Source organism: Nomascus leucogenys, chromosome 8 (assembly GCF_006542625.1).
Source record: "Nomascus leucogenys isolate Asia chromosome 8, Asia_NLE_v1, whole genome shotgun sequence".
NCBI classification, from domain to species: Eukaryota; Metazoa; Chordata; class Mammalia; order Primates; family Hylobatidae; genus Nomascus; species Nomascus leucogenys.
This window is the reverse complement of record NC_044388.1, coordinates 58,899,209-58,913,015: the sequence shown is the minus strand read 5'-3', so window position 1 is coordinate 58,913,015 and position 13,807 is coordinate 58,899,209. Positions and strand designations below refer to the sequence as shown.

General features: G+C 44.8%; 1 pseudogene; it reads left to right on the top strand.

Annotated features, from left to right (window-relative positions):
- Positions 1 to 12,124: 12,124 nt before the first annotated feature.
- LOC100599693 lies at positions 12,125 to 12,755 on the top strand (annotated as a pseudogene).
- Positions 12,756 to 13,807: the final 1,052 nt, after the last annotated feature.

Here is a 13,807-nt window from a genome sequence, read left to right as displayed (position 1 = left end):
GTGAAACTTGTGAGACAACAAACCAACTCTAGACGTACTGCCAGGCTACATTTTACGTTTTTGGGAGTGACCGGGTGTCAGTGTTCCCAGGGTCGGTCTTGAAATCCTGGCTCTCAAGTAATCGTCCTGCTTTGGCCTCTGAAAAGTACTGGAATTACAGAGGTGAGCTACCTTTACTTTGTTGCTCTCATTTTATTGCTGCCTGTTGTTTAGAGGGAAGGCACAGGCCCAGAGTCTCTTGGATTCTAAATGAAACTTACTATTAAATGGGAGCTAGGCCTTGGGAAAGGAGGAGGCAGGAGCTGCTGCCTATTTATGTCAACGTTCAACTTCACGAAGTGATTTCTGAAGCTTCTCTGGTTCTCTCTGCTTTTCCATATCTCAGTAGAAAACAAGTTGCTCATCACAAAAACAAATGTGTTATTCAGGAAGGGTTAAATTATGTCTGGTCCACCCTGCTTTAGTGTAAAGGAGACAAGGAAAGAGAGAAAAAACTTTTATTAATTTCCTACAATTGTTAAGTAAACTGAATGGATTAGCTTGTTCTTCATTCCAGCAATGAGATTGACGTTACTGCTTCACTTTTATAGAATAGAAATGGAGGCTTCTAGTGCAGGGCGCCAAGCTAGTAAGGGATGAAGTCTGGGTGCAAATGCAAATCTCTAAAGCTGTTTCCATCGTCCAAAGCTGAGGGTTAGTGAAAGTGGAGTCATTTTTAAAAACCATAAAAAATTTTGGCTGGGCGTGGTGGCTCACGCCTGTAATCCCAGCACTTTGGGAGGCCGAGGTGGCAGATCACAAGGTCAGGAGATGGAGACCGTTCTGGCTAACACTGTGAAACCTGTTTACTAAAAATACAAAAAGCTGGGCATGGCGGCGGATGCCTGTAGTCCCAGCTACTGGGGAGGCTGAGGCAGGAGAATGGTGTGAACCCGTGAGTGAACTCACTCAGCTTACAGTGAGTCGAGATCGTGCCACTGCACTCCAGCCTGGGCGAGAGAGCGAGACTCCCTGTCTCAAAAAAAAAAAAACTATAAAAATTTTTAAATCAAAAGTTTTCAAGTTTAAAGAGTCTACAATCTGTAAAGTACGCGTCTCAAAAGAAGACGTACATATGGCCAAGAAATATGAAAGAAAGCTCAACATCACTATTGTTAGAGAAATGCAAATCAAAACCACAATGAGATACCATCTCCCCTCAGTCAGAGTGGCTATTATTAAAAAGTCAAAAAACAGACGCTGGTGACGTTGCAGAGAAAAAAAAATGCTTTGACACTGTTGGTGGGAGTGTAAATTAGTTCAACCACTGTGGAAGACTGGCAATTCCTCAAAGACCTAGAGGCAGAAATACCATTTGACCCAGCAATCCCATTACCGGATATATACCCAAAGGAAAGGAATATGAATCGTTCTATTATAAAGATACATATGCATGTGTGTTCTTTGCAGCACTATTCACAATAGCGAAGACATGGAATCAACCCAAATGATAGACTGATAAAGACCCATCAGTAATAGACTGATAAAATGTGCATGTACACTATGGAATAGTATGCAGCCGTAAAAAAAGAATGAGATCATGTCCTTTGCAGGGACGTGGATGGAGTTGGAAGCCATCATCCTCAGCAAACTCACACACAAAATCAAACACTGCATGTTCTCACTTTTAAGTGGGAGCTGATTGATGAGAACACATGGACACATGGGGGAAGTAACACAAAATGGGCACCTGTCAGGTGTAGGGGGAGGGGGAACATCAGGAAGAATAGTTAATGGATGCTGGGCTTAATACCTAGGTGACGGGATAATCTGTGCAGCAAACCACCATGGCATATGTTTACCTAGGTAACCTGCACATCCTGCACATGTACCCTTGAACTTAAAAATTGAAGAAAAATTTATAAAGTGCATTTTTTGTACTACAGGTTAAGTATCCCTTATCTGAAATGGTTGGAACCAAAAGTGTTCTGAATTTCAGATTTTTTCAAATTTTGAAATATTTGCAAATACATAAGATATCATGGGGAATGGGACCCAAGTCTAAACACAAGAATTGGTCTTTGCTTTTCATATGTACCTTATACACATAGCCTGAGGGTAATTTTATACAACATTTTAAATCTGTGATGAAACAAAGTTTGTATTAGAGTTCTCGCGTGTGGAATACTCTACTTGTGGCATCGTGTTGGTGCTCAAAAAGTTCAGATTTTGGAGCGTTTTGGATTTCATATATTTTTTTTTTTTTGAGACGGAATCTGGCTCTGTGGCCCAGGCTGGAGTGCAGTGGCCAGATGATCTCGGCTCACTGCAACCTCCGCCTCCCAGGTTCAAGCGATTCTCCTGCCTCAGCCTCCCGACTACAGGCACACGCCACCACAGCCGGCTAGTTTTTGTATTTTTAGTAGAGGCGGGGTTTCACCATGTTGGCCAGGCTGGTCTTGAACTCCTGGCCTCAGGTGATTCACCCGCCTCAGCCTCCCAAAGTGCTGGGATCACAGGCGTGAGCCACCGCCTGGCCCTACTAAATTTTCAAAGACTTTTTCCACTTAGCTCTTTTCCTTTTGTTTTTTTCCCCCTTCACCTTCCATAATTAAACTCTTAGGGTCCAACAGAAGTCTGATTGCACTGTTTATTTTTACCTCCTTGTTTGTGCTTTCTCCTAAAGCAGGAGTCAGAAGCCTTTTTCTGTGACGGGCTATATAGCAATTTTTTTTAAGCTTTATTTTCCATTTTTTAACTTTTTAAGTTCCGGGGTACATGTACAGAACGTGCAGGTTTGCTACGCGCCATGGTGGTTTGCTGCACCTATCAACCCGTCATCTAGGTTTTAAGCCCCACAGGCATTAGCTATTTGTCCTGAGCATCTTTTTTTTTTTCTTGAAGGTCGCACATCAGACAGTATTAGTAAAAATTCAACTCCAAATGTTTTGGGACTCAGTGACTGTGGTCTTTCCTCATGAGTTTGTCACAACCAAACAGATATTGACCCACAGTGGTCAGGGAGGTATTTTTTTAAAAAAGAGAGAAACAGAGACAAAGCAATAATATGGCACCATCTGCAGGTTGACTTGTGAATTACAATGATTTGTGTTGCATTTAATGTACTAGCTCTTCATTTAACTTTCCTGCTGGGCGGTCATTTCAGATCACCATCAAAAGCTACAAACTGGAAACAGTAGAGAAAGATACTAGCCCTGTGTTTCTGATTCAGTATCACTGAAATACTTTGGAACCATATAAAGGGCAAAGTACGTTCCACATGTTGAAGGACAGTGCCTGGCCCTGTGGGGTGTCATCCCCAAGCCGTAGGCATAGTGGCAACCCAGGGGTTCATCTCAACTCCCATCAGGTCAGTAGCTTTTTGGGTGATGAAGTGTATGGTCGGGATCAGCAGGTCCCGTGGTTATGCACCCCCTGCCTCACCTCGTTCTCTTTAGAGTGTCCTAGGCACGGTTACTCTGGATCCCATGTCAATAAATCAGGTACTCAGTGACCCTTAGGAAAGGCTACTGATGTAGTGGATCATTGTGATGTGCTGCACAAGGTCCCCAGAGTTTAAATCTCTTTATTGTATTATGACAGAGACATGAGAGTTAACCTTGCCCCGGGACAAAATTGTGAATGTGCATTGTGAACTGCAAAATAAGAATGAATGAAAATGTAAACTGGTTTGGATCATATTTCCTGATGCGGATAGAAAAGAACACAATCAAAATCAAATGCAAAATCAATGGCTGCATACTATGTACCTGAGGCTGCATGAATCTCTTCCAGCCAGCGTGCCATATCTGGCCCAATTTGGGTCTGCTACTTGGTTGAGTTGCATAATCTACTATCCCAAGACAAACCAGGATTCCTCATGATCCAGACTTGTTAATGAAATGGATGGCTGGGCACAGTGGCTCATGCCTGTAATCCTAGCACTTTGGGAGGCCAAGGCAGGTGGATCATCTGAGGTCAGGAGTTCGAGACCAGCCTGGCCAACAGGGTGAAACTCTGTCTGTACTAAAAAAGCACAAAAATTAGCTAGGCATGGTGGCGCATGTCTGTAGCCTCAGCTACTTGGGAGGATGAGGGATGAGAATCACTTGAACCTGGGAGGTGGAGGTTGCTGTGAACCGAGATCATGCCACTGCACTCCACCCTGGGTAATGGAGCGAAACTCTGACTCAAAAGAAACAAATGGAGATGTTACAAGGAGCACCAATCCACCATGTTTTAGATTCTTACGGGTAGCACCAATTTTGGCCATCTCCCTCCGTCTCCCTGTATGCATCTCATAATGCCCTCTTCTCCATCCTCCCATGGTCCCCTCCTCCCCCCAGATGAAATATACGCAATATATCTATTTTGTTTGCTATCTTGGCAGAGTGGATAGGGTCAATTTCAGAAATTTCTACTTGGCTTTCCCCATGGAATGCCCTCACCCCACAGGCCAAAGACCCAATGGGGAGGCTATGCCAACTTCTGAGAATATTTATCCCAGTTATACATTTTGGACTGGGGACATGACTGCCGGTGGGGCTGTAGTCTTACTTCATCCACTGTGAGCCATCAGGCCATGGACAGGACTCCATGGATCACCTGGTTGCCATGTGCCCCGCAGAAGCAGAGTGCAGGCAGCTGCAGTGCTGTCGCAGGTCTCAGTATCAGTGTCACTTCTGACCCTGTTCCAACAGTCCTCCAAATACTTCAAATACTTGAGTATTTCGCCTTCCCTGATGAACAGTTCTGTGAGATCTTAGGTCTCCTTGCAGAAGGACTCAGGAAATCATGACTGCCCATTTGCCAGGGTGTTACAGGGTCTTTCTCTTAGATACCTGACCCTCATCCCAGTCAGGGGCTTCAGGGTTTGAAAGCTGGCTCATATTCGGAAACTGGGCAGGTGGTCCTGACTTTTATTGGAGCACCCACCCTCAGCCTCCTGATTATCCATCCTGGATTTCTTCCCATGACACAGGTTGAGAAGCGCCCCTGTCTGCATGTACATTTTGCTGCTAGGGATGTGGTCCTCTATGTACTGTCTCCATAGCTCTCTGTGGTCCAGGCTCCCTCAGCTGCTTTTCTGAGCTTTTCTCTGATTGTGGTCATGGCTTCCACCTGGTTTCTCAGGATTAAGTGCCACCACCTAGTTCTCCTATTTTAGGGTCTTGTCATCCCACTTGCTATCGGTATGCCCAGCTCTGTTGAACCTTTCCCACTGTCTGCCCAGACTGGCAGAAGAGAGCCACCACTGAGCTTCTGAGTGATGTGAGTGCTTTACGTCTTGGTGGAGGATCTTTTACCAGGACCCAGATGCAGCCCAAGGAAAAGAGAAAACAAAAGGAGACACACACAATAAGTGGTGTCTCATTGTGGTTTGGATTTGCATTTCCCTAGTGAATAGTGATGGGAAATATATTTTCATGTGTTATTGGTCATTTGTTTATCTTCTTTGGAGAAATATTCAAGTCCCCTGCTGTCTTTTTTTTTTTTTTTTTTTTTTTTTGAGTTAGAGTCTCACTGTATTAGTCTGCTCTCACACTGCTCATAAAGACATACCTGAAGCTGGGTAATTTATAAAAGAAAGAGGTTTAATTGACTCACAGCTCCACATTGCTAGGAGATCAGGCCAGGGCACCCCAGCCTAACGAGAGCGAGACACTGTCTCAAAAAACAAAAGATGTTCTATTAGATTAGAGTGTGTCCTAAATCCAATGACTTGCATCCTTTTCAGAAAGCCATGGAAAGACACAGAAGACACAAGGAAGGACATGGTGTGAAGACGGAGGCAGAGAGATTGGAGTATTGCAGCTACAGGCCAAGGAACGCCAGTGATTGCTGGCAACCACAGAAGCTAGGAGAGGCGAGGAAGGATTCTTCCCTGGACACTTCAGAGGGAGCACGGCCATGCTAACATGTTGATTTCTGACTTCTGGTCTCCATAACTGTGAGCGAATACATTTCTATTGTTTTAAATGACACCATCTCTGATCATTGGTTACGGCATCCCCTAGGAAGCTAATACATGGCCCTATGAAGCTGGGGCTCAGACCTCTGAGAAGGGCACACAGCTGCTGCTGATCTGTTTAGGGAGAGCAATGATGCTGGCGCTGAGGGGAAACGGAGGCTGGAACCAGGTACTGCTGATGGGGAAGTGCCATTGCAGGGACAGCGCTGAAACCAGAAAAAGGCAGTCCTGGTTCTGCTCCTCCTGCCTTCAAATCTCCCCCAGAATAGAACCTAAGCCAGCCGGCAAGACAGAAGTGCAGCTGTGGAGCTCCCAGGGGCAATGTCGCAGAGCAAAGGGAATGTGCACTGGGGGCCGAGAAGCAACAGTAAGGTGTGGTGCGAGGTGCCTTTGTGTTTGTGGGGATGAGGAGTTGGGTTGTGGGATGTGGAAGAAGAGTTTGCTTGCAGAGATACTAGTTTAAAAGAGTTTGCTGGACTACTGAACAGGGCTGATTCGACTCCACAAATATTCTGCCTCCCAGGCTGGAGGAAAGGGGGCTCAGGCACCCCAGAGAGAAAAGTGGATGCTGCAAAACGATCTAAGAAAAAAGATGCAAAAAAATTTAAATGTGTACTTCTGAAAGACAAGTAATAATTAGAACACCATTACATTAAAAACATTTAAACATTTATAACAGAAGTATTGGCTGCAATATTTGAGTATTACATCTTTTTTCCTTGGGTTTGTCTGTAGCTTGAGCTCTGCAAGATGATTTCCACCAGGTGGAGCCATGGAGCAGGCGACCTCAGTGCCTGCGGCTCCCTTCCACCCTTAAATCGCCCCTCCCCCACCCCACCTCCAGACCCCCGCAGCCCCCTCAGGCAGCTCCGGCTCCTTCCTCCCCTCATTCAAACATCTGCTCGGATTTGTCTCTGTGGACAGCACCTCTTCTGACCTTTTCCTTCACCCATCTGATACCTGGTTTTCAATCCTGGTTGATTAATTGAATATCATAAACCATTGCAAGTGCAAAAATGGCAGCTACTGTTTTTTTAATCAACTACTATGTGCCAGAACTACTATGTTCCATTGTCACAAGTCTATTTTTTAATTTTATTTATTTTATTTCATTTTTGAGACAGAGTCTCACTTTTTCTTCCAGGCTGGAGTGCAGTGGCATGACCTCAGCTCACTGCAACCTCCACCTCCCAGGTTTAAGCAAGTCTCCTGCCTCAGCCTCCTGAGTAGCTGGGATTACAGGCACGTGCCACCACGCCTGGCTAATTTTGTATTTTTAGTAGAGACAGGGTTTTGCCATGTTGGCCAGGCTGGTCTCGAACTCCTGACCTCAGGTGATCCTCCCACCTTGGCCTCCCAAAGTGCTGGGATTACAGGCGTGAACCACCGCTCCTGGCCACTTTACTGTTTTCAGAGACATGGAGTGCATGTTATCAGCTGACAGTAACAGCTGACAGGAGGATGGGTGTTTACAGGCTTGGGGAGGAATAAGTGATGAAATAATTATCTAGGAAACAGGGAGAATGAACAAGGCCTGCATAGGTGAGTGACCACGAATTTAAAATATTCTGCAGGGTTGGATGCTTTTCTATAGGGACAAGCGTGGAACAGGCAGAGTTGGATTTCACCAGGGGTGTGGTGGAGCCGCCTGAAATGACGGAGAAGAGAGGGCAAGAGAGCTGAGGGTTCAAGCAAGAAGTCCTGATAATAATTGACCACAGAATTTAGCTGAATAAGAAGGGAAGAACGGATATGGTAGCATTGAAAGAAGCAAAAAGGTGATAGGATCATAGGTGAAGTCTCAATGGGGTCAAAGGATTGTTGGAGTTGGAGAAATGACAGGGAGAATGCCAAGATGGTGGTGAGGAGGAGAGTGAGTTGTAATTGATGTTATGTCAGAGTTGGTGTTAACTTGGTTGCAACAACGTCAAGGATATGGCCACAGAAGTGAGCCGCTCAGGTAGGGTGGACAAAGGGGTCACTGGAGGAGAGGTCATCTAAGTGGACATTGAAATCACCAGGAATTGGGGCAGAAGTGTATTGCCTAGAGTGGCAGTGTATCTCTACAAGGAATGGGGGTGTGACCCCAGCAGATGACTGCTTACGAAGTGGAATCATGTGTGGAAGAGTCTGATAATGGCGTGAGATTTGTAGCTGGATGTATCTGTGAAGATGAAAGGGAAGATGGTTTGAAGCAGTGATGAGGAATGAGGAAGAGACTTGCTCCACCCCTAGTTTCAGTGACACAAAGGTTATAGGAGAGAAAACACCATTTGAGATGCTCAGGGAAGGCCAAGTCCCAGGGAGCCAGGTTTCAGTGAGAAGAAGATGACAGGGAGGTTCCAGATAAGTTTATCGAAGGCTCTCACATTCTCTGCCAAATGGCGGCCTGTAGGGGGTTGTTCAGACAAAGCTTTTCAGTTGATTCAGCAAACACAGTCATCTAACCAGTAATAAGAGGTGTCTTTTTTTGTTTGTTTTTGGCTTAAGCAGCAGTTTATTTTCTCACAGTTCTGGAGGCTGGTAAAGAGTAAAGTGATCGCAAGTGCCACAAGCTCCCACCAGCACACCTATCTCTGTGCCCATATACACTCCCTTCTCCCTTGCTGGTGTGGATGAGTTGACCCTCTTCCAAAGCCTGCGATCCCTTCCAACCTTCTCCTACTCATGGACATCACTCTAGCAATTCTGTCCCTCCCCTGTGCTATAAAATTTCCTCTTGTTACCATATTATACTAATCCTCATAAAGCGTACTTATTTCCCCCATCCTAAAAATGATTCCTTCCTAACTCCACTTACCCCTCCATATGCTACCTCATTTATCACCTTCCTTTTACAGCAACATTCTTTCAAAATGATGTGTTAGGTACTGCTTTCAGTTTATGTTTTCCCATTCATGAACGCATTCCAAAGATGTTCTTTTCTCTCAACACTACTGACAAGTTTTTGTTTGTTTGTTTTGTTTTGTTTTGAGACGGAGTCTCTCACTGTCGCCTGGGCTGGAGTACAGTGGCGTGATCTCGGCTCATTGCAACCTCCACCTCCCGAGTTCAAGTGATTCTCCTGCCTCAGCCTCCCAAGTAGCTGACATTACAGGCGCCAGCCACCATACCCAGCTAATTTTTTGTATTTTTAGTAGAGATGGGGTTTCACTATGTTGGCCATGCTGGTCTAAAACGCCTGACCTCGTGATCTACCCGCCTCAGCTTTCCAAAGTGCTGGGAGGCATGAGCCACCGTGCCCAGTGAGTTGTTTTTTTGACAGTCTCATTCTGTCACCCAGGCTGTAGTGCAGCGGCGTGATCACGGCTCACTGCAGCCTCAACCTCCTGGGCTCAAGCGATTCTGCTATCTCAGCCTCCCAAGTAGCTGGGACTACAAGCATGCATCACCATGTCCAGCTAATTTTGTTTATTTTTTGTGGAGACAGGATCTCACTCTGTTGCCCAGGCTGGTCTTGAACTTCTGGGCTCAAGCGATTTTCCCACCTTGGCTCCCAAGTGCTGGGATTACAGGCATGAGCTACCATGCCTGGGCAGAATGGATTTTGTTTGTTTGTTTGTTTGTTGGTTTGTTTTTAAATCAAGGTCACCGATGACCTCCACATTGCTCATTTTAACTGTTATTCCTAGCAACTCTCAGTGGCATTCGAAACAGTTGATCTCCTTCTCTCCCTCTCTCTCTCTTCCTTAGAAAACTTACCTTACTTGGTTTAGAGACATCATATTTACCTGATATTTATCCTGCCTTTCTAGATGTTCCCTCTTAGTCTCTCTTGCAGGGTCCTCCTTATCTCTCATGAACAGAATTAATGCCTTATAAAAGAGGCTCAAGGGACTTCCCTTGGCTCTTCTGCCATGTAAGGACACATAGAAGGCACCATCTGTGTAATAGACAGAGGCCTCAGCAGATACAGAATCTGCCAGTGCCTTGATCTTGGACTCCCAGCCTCCAGAACTGTGAGCAATCCATTTCTGCAGTTTATAAATCACCCAGGCTGAGGTCTTTTGTTGTGGCCGCCCAAATGGACTAAGTCCCAAGGGCTCAGATTTTGGAGCCTGCTTTCTTCTATCCACGCTTACTCCATAAGTCACTTCATCTATTTCCATTCTTATGACTTTAAATTCCAAAAATAAGCTGACATTTATTGAGCAGGCTGTTAATAGAAGGGGACTAAATGAGGGTATGGATACCAGGAGACTAGAAATAATGAGGGACTGCCAGTTTTTTTTTTATTTTTCCAGACATGGTCTTGCTCTGTTGCCCAGGCTGGAGTGCAGTGATGTGATCATGGCTCACTGCAGCCTCCCACTCCTGGGCTCAAATGATCCTCCCACTTCAGCCTCCTGAGTAGCTGGAACTACAGGCATATACTGCCACCATGCTGGACTAATCTTTCTTTCTCCCTCTCTCCTTTCTTTTTTTTTCTCTTTTTCTTTTCTCTTTTCTTTTTTTTCTTTCCTTCTTTCTCTTTCTCTCTTTTCTTCTCCTTCCTTCCCCTCTTTCTTTCTCCTTCCTTCCCTCCCTCCCTCCCTCCCTCCCCTCCCCTTCCCTTCCTTCCTTCCCTCCTTCTCTCCTTTCCTTCCTTCCTTCCCTCCTTCCTTCCTTCCTACCTCTCCTTCCTTCCTTCCTTCCTCCCTTTCCTTCCCTCCTTCCTTCCTTCCTCTCTATTTCTCTTTCTCTTTCTCTCCTTCCTTCCTTCCGTTCTCCTTCCCTCCCTCCCTCGCTTCCTTCCTTCCTTCCCTTCTCCCTTCCTCCCTCCTTCCTTCCGCTTTCTTTCTTTCTTTCTTTCTTTTTTTTCTTTTTCTTTCTTTCCTTCCTTCCTCCCTCCCTCCCTCCCTTCCTCCTTCCTTCCTTCCTCCCTCCCTTCCTTCCTTCCTTCTTTCTTTTTCTTGATGGTGTCTTAATATATTGCCTAGGCTGGCCTTGAACTCCTGGCCTCAACTGATCCTTCCACCTTGGCCTCCAAAAGCACTGGGATTACAGGCATCAGGCACCATGCCTGACCTACAGGAGCCATCTTTACATCTGCTTTATGGTATTGTAAACATCTTCAGCTGGTGTCCTGGTAGATATAATGAGAGTTAATAAAAGAGCAGTGAGTAAGTAGAATCACTCTTTGTAGATTTTTTAAGTGCTTGTTTCTAATGCTTCTACTCAGAATATAATCTCCATAACAGCAAGCACCATATCCTGTCCACTGAATCCCCTGTGACTGCAGCAGGCCATTGTAGCTGCCCAATGCAAATTCATTGAATGAATCAATGCTCATGGTGAAAAAATGCTCACAAAGGTTATATCAATCATTAGTGCTTTGTTTTCCATCCAAATAGAGGAGAACAGAATCACAGATCACAGACAAACTACAGGCCAGGGGTGGTGGCTCACGCCTGTAATCCCAGCACTTTGGAAGGCTGAGGTGGGCAGATCACCTGAGGTCAGGAGTTCGAGACCAGTCTGGACAACATGGCAAAACTCCGTCTCTACTAAAAATAAAAAAAAAGAAAGAAAAAAAATTGGCTGGGCGTGGTGGTGCACACCTGTAATCCCAGCTACTTGGGAGGAGGCTGAGGCAGGAGAATCATTTGAATCCAGGAGCTGGAGGTCGCAGTGAGCCGAGACTGTGCCATTGCACTCCAGCCTGGCCAACAAGAACAAAATTCCATCTCAAAAAAAAAATAAAAAATAGACAACAACAACTAATCTATTTATATTAGTGGCTTCAATTTTGAGGAGTATTACGTTAAGAATGGCTTAGCACAGGACCCTTAGTGAGTCTCCCACACTGTGTCAGTTTACTGATTATTACTGAAAATAGAGCAATCCAAAGACAGCGCAGCAATTAAAAGTTATTGACAGACTGCCCTCAGTCATCACTGGTGAAGAGCACCACCAAATTCACCAGATAAGCATCAACATTTTTTTCTTTTTTATGTGGAAAGAAAGTATAACCTACAGAAAAGTTGGAGGAATAGTCAAACACCCACATAGCCTTCGCTTAATTGTACTCCGTGTTGGTTGCAAACACCAGGCTACTTCATCCCTAAATACTTCACATGTATCTTGTGAGATTAACAATTTCTTTCTGACATAAAATATTATCACATCTAAGAAAATTAATGTTGGGGGGCGGGTCTTCAGTTTGCACAGCTAGAGGCCGTGCAGCAGCAAAGGATGAGCAGAACCTTGGAAAAGGTGCTGTGCCTGAGGAACAATACCGTTTTTAAGCAAGCCTTTTCACTCTTAAGGCTTAGAACTTCAGCAGAGAAGCCCATCTATTCTGTAGGTGGTTGTCTACTAAGTACTCGTCGGCCCTACAAGACAAAGCCCACCTGTGCCACTGGAAGGTACAAGCACCGAATTAAAGCAGAAGAGCCCAAGAAGAAGCGAAAAGTGGAAGTGAGACTCATTACTTTGGGGACAGATGATGAATATGGGGTTTTAAACATTCACCTGACTGCATATGACATGACCCTGGCAGAGAGTTATGCCCAGTATGTTCACAACTAATGCAACTGTCATTAGAGTCGAGGAAAGTTATGTGATGCCAACTAAAACCACTGAAATGTTGTGGTTGCAGGACCAAGGCAGCAAAACGTTCCTGGACTCAGTGCTTACCACCCATGAGCGAGTGGTTCAGATCAGCGGTTTGAGTGCTACGTTTGCAGAGATTTTCTTGGAAATAATCCAAAGCAGTCTTCCTGAAGGAGTCAGATTGCCAGTGAAGGAGCACACTGAAGAAGCCCTTAAGGGAAGATTCAAAGCTCGACCAGAACTGGAAGAACGGTTGGCCAAGTTGAACTAGCTACTGTAGACCCTTTCATGCCAGCACTGGTCATATTGAGTGCTAAGGAGAAGAGCTTACTAGGTGGTCAGAGTTCGTCAGGAGATCTGACCCTTAGATTTTGTAAGTGCCCATTCCCATACCCAGTAATGCCTTCACTCCTCTGTAGCATGGCTGTACTTGCCATTTGTTACTGCTTACCTAACCCTTGTTATCCTCCATCTAATAAAAATCTGCTGCTAACGTGTATTTTAGAAAAAGAAAATTAATGTTAATTCAATATCCTATGATAAAATAGTCCCTATTTATATTTTCCTAATTGTTCCAAAAATGCCCTTAATAGCTGTTTTTTTTTTTTTTTTTTTTTTTTTTGAGACGGAGTCTCGCTCTGTCACCCAGGCTGGAGTGCAGTGGCGCAATCTCGGCTCACTGCAAGCTCCACCTCCCGGGTTCCCACCATTCTCCTGCCTCAGCCTCTCTGAGTAGCTGGGACTACAGGCGCCCGCCACCACGCCCGGCTAATTTTTTTGTATTTTTAGTAGAGACGGGGTTTCACCGTGGTCTCGATCTCCTGACCTCGTGATCCACCCGCCTCGGCCTCCCAAAGTGCTGGGATTACAAGCGTGAGCCACCGCGCCCGACCAATAGCTGTTTTGTTTTTGTTTTTATTTTTTTTAAAAAAAACAACCAGCACCACCACCACCCAGGATCCAATTAAGGCTCAAGTGCTACTTTGGTCTATGTGTCTTTAGTGTCTTTTAATTTAGAACAATCTCCTCAGATTTTCTTTCATGATACTGAAATATTTTGAAGCATCCAAGACAGTTGTTTCATAAAATGTCCCACATTCTGGATTTGTGTGATGGTTTCCACGTGATTTAACCTTTATTTATGTATTTATTTTTAGCTTTGTTAAGAGTATTGAACGCGTGATGTTGAGTATCTTATTGAATCACACCAGAAGTGAACAATGTCACCTTTTTATTTTTCATATTGGTGACACTAAGCTTGATCACTTGGTTAAAGTGAATACTCAAGTTCTTTTTATATTCATGAAATATTTTTCCTTCCCC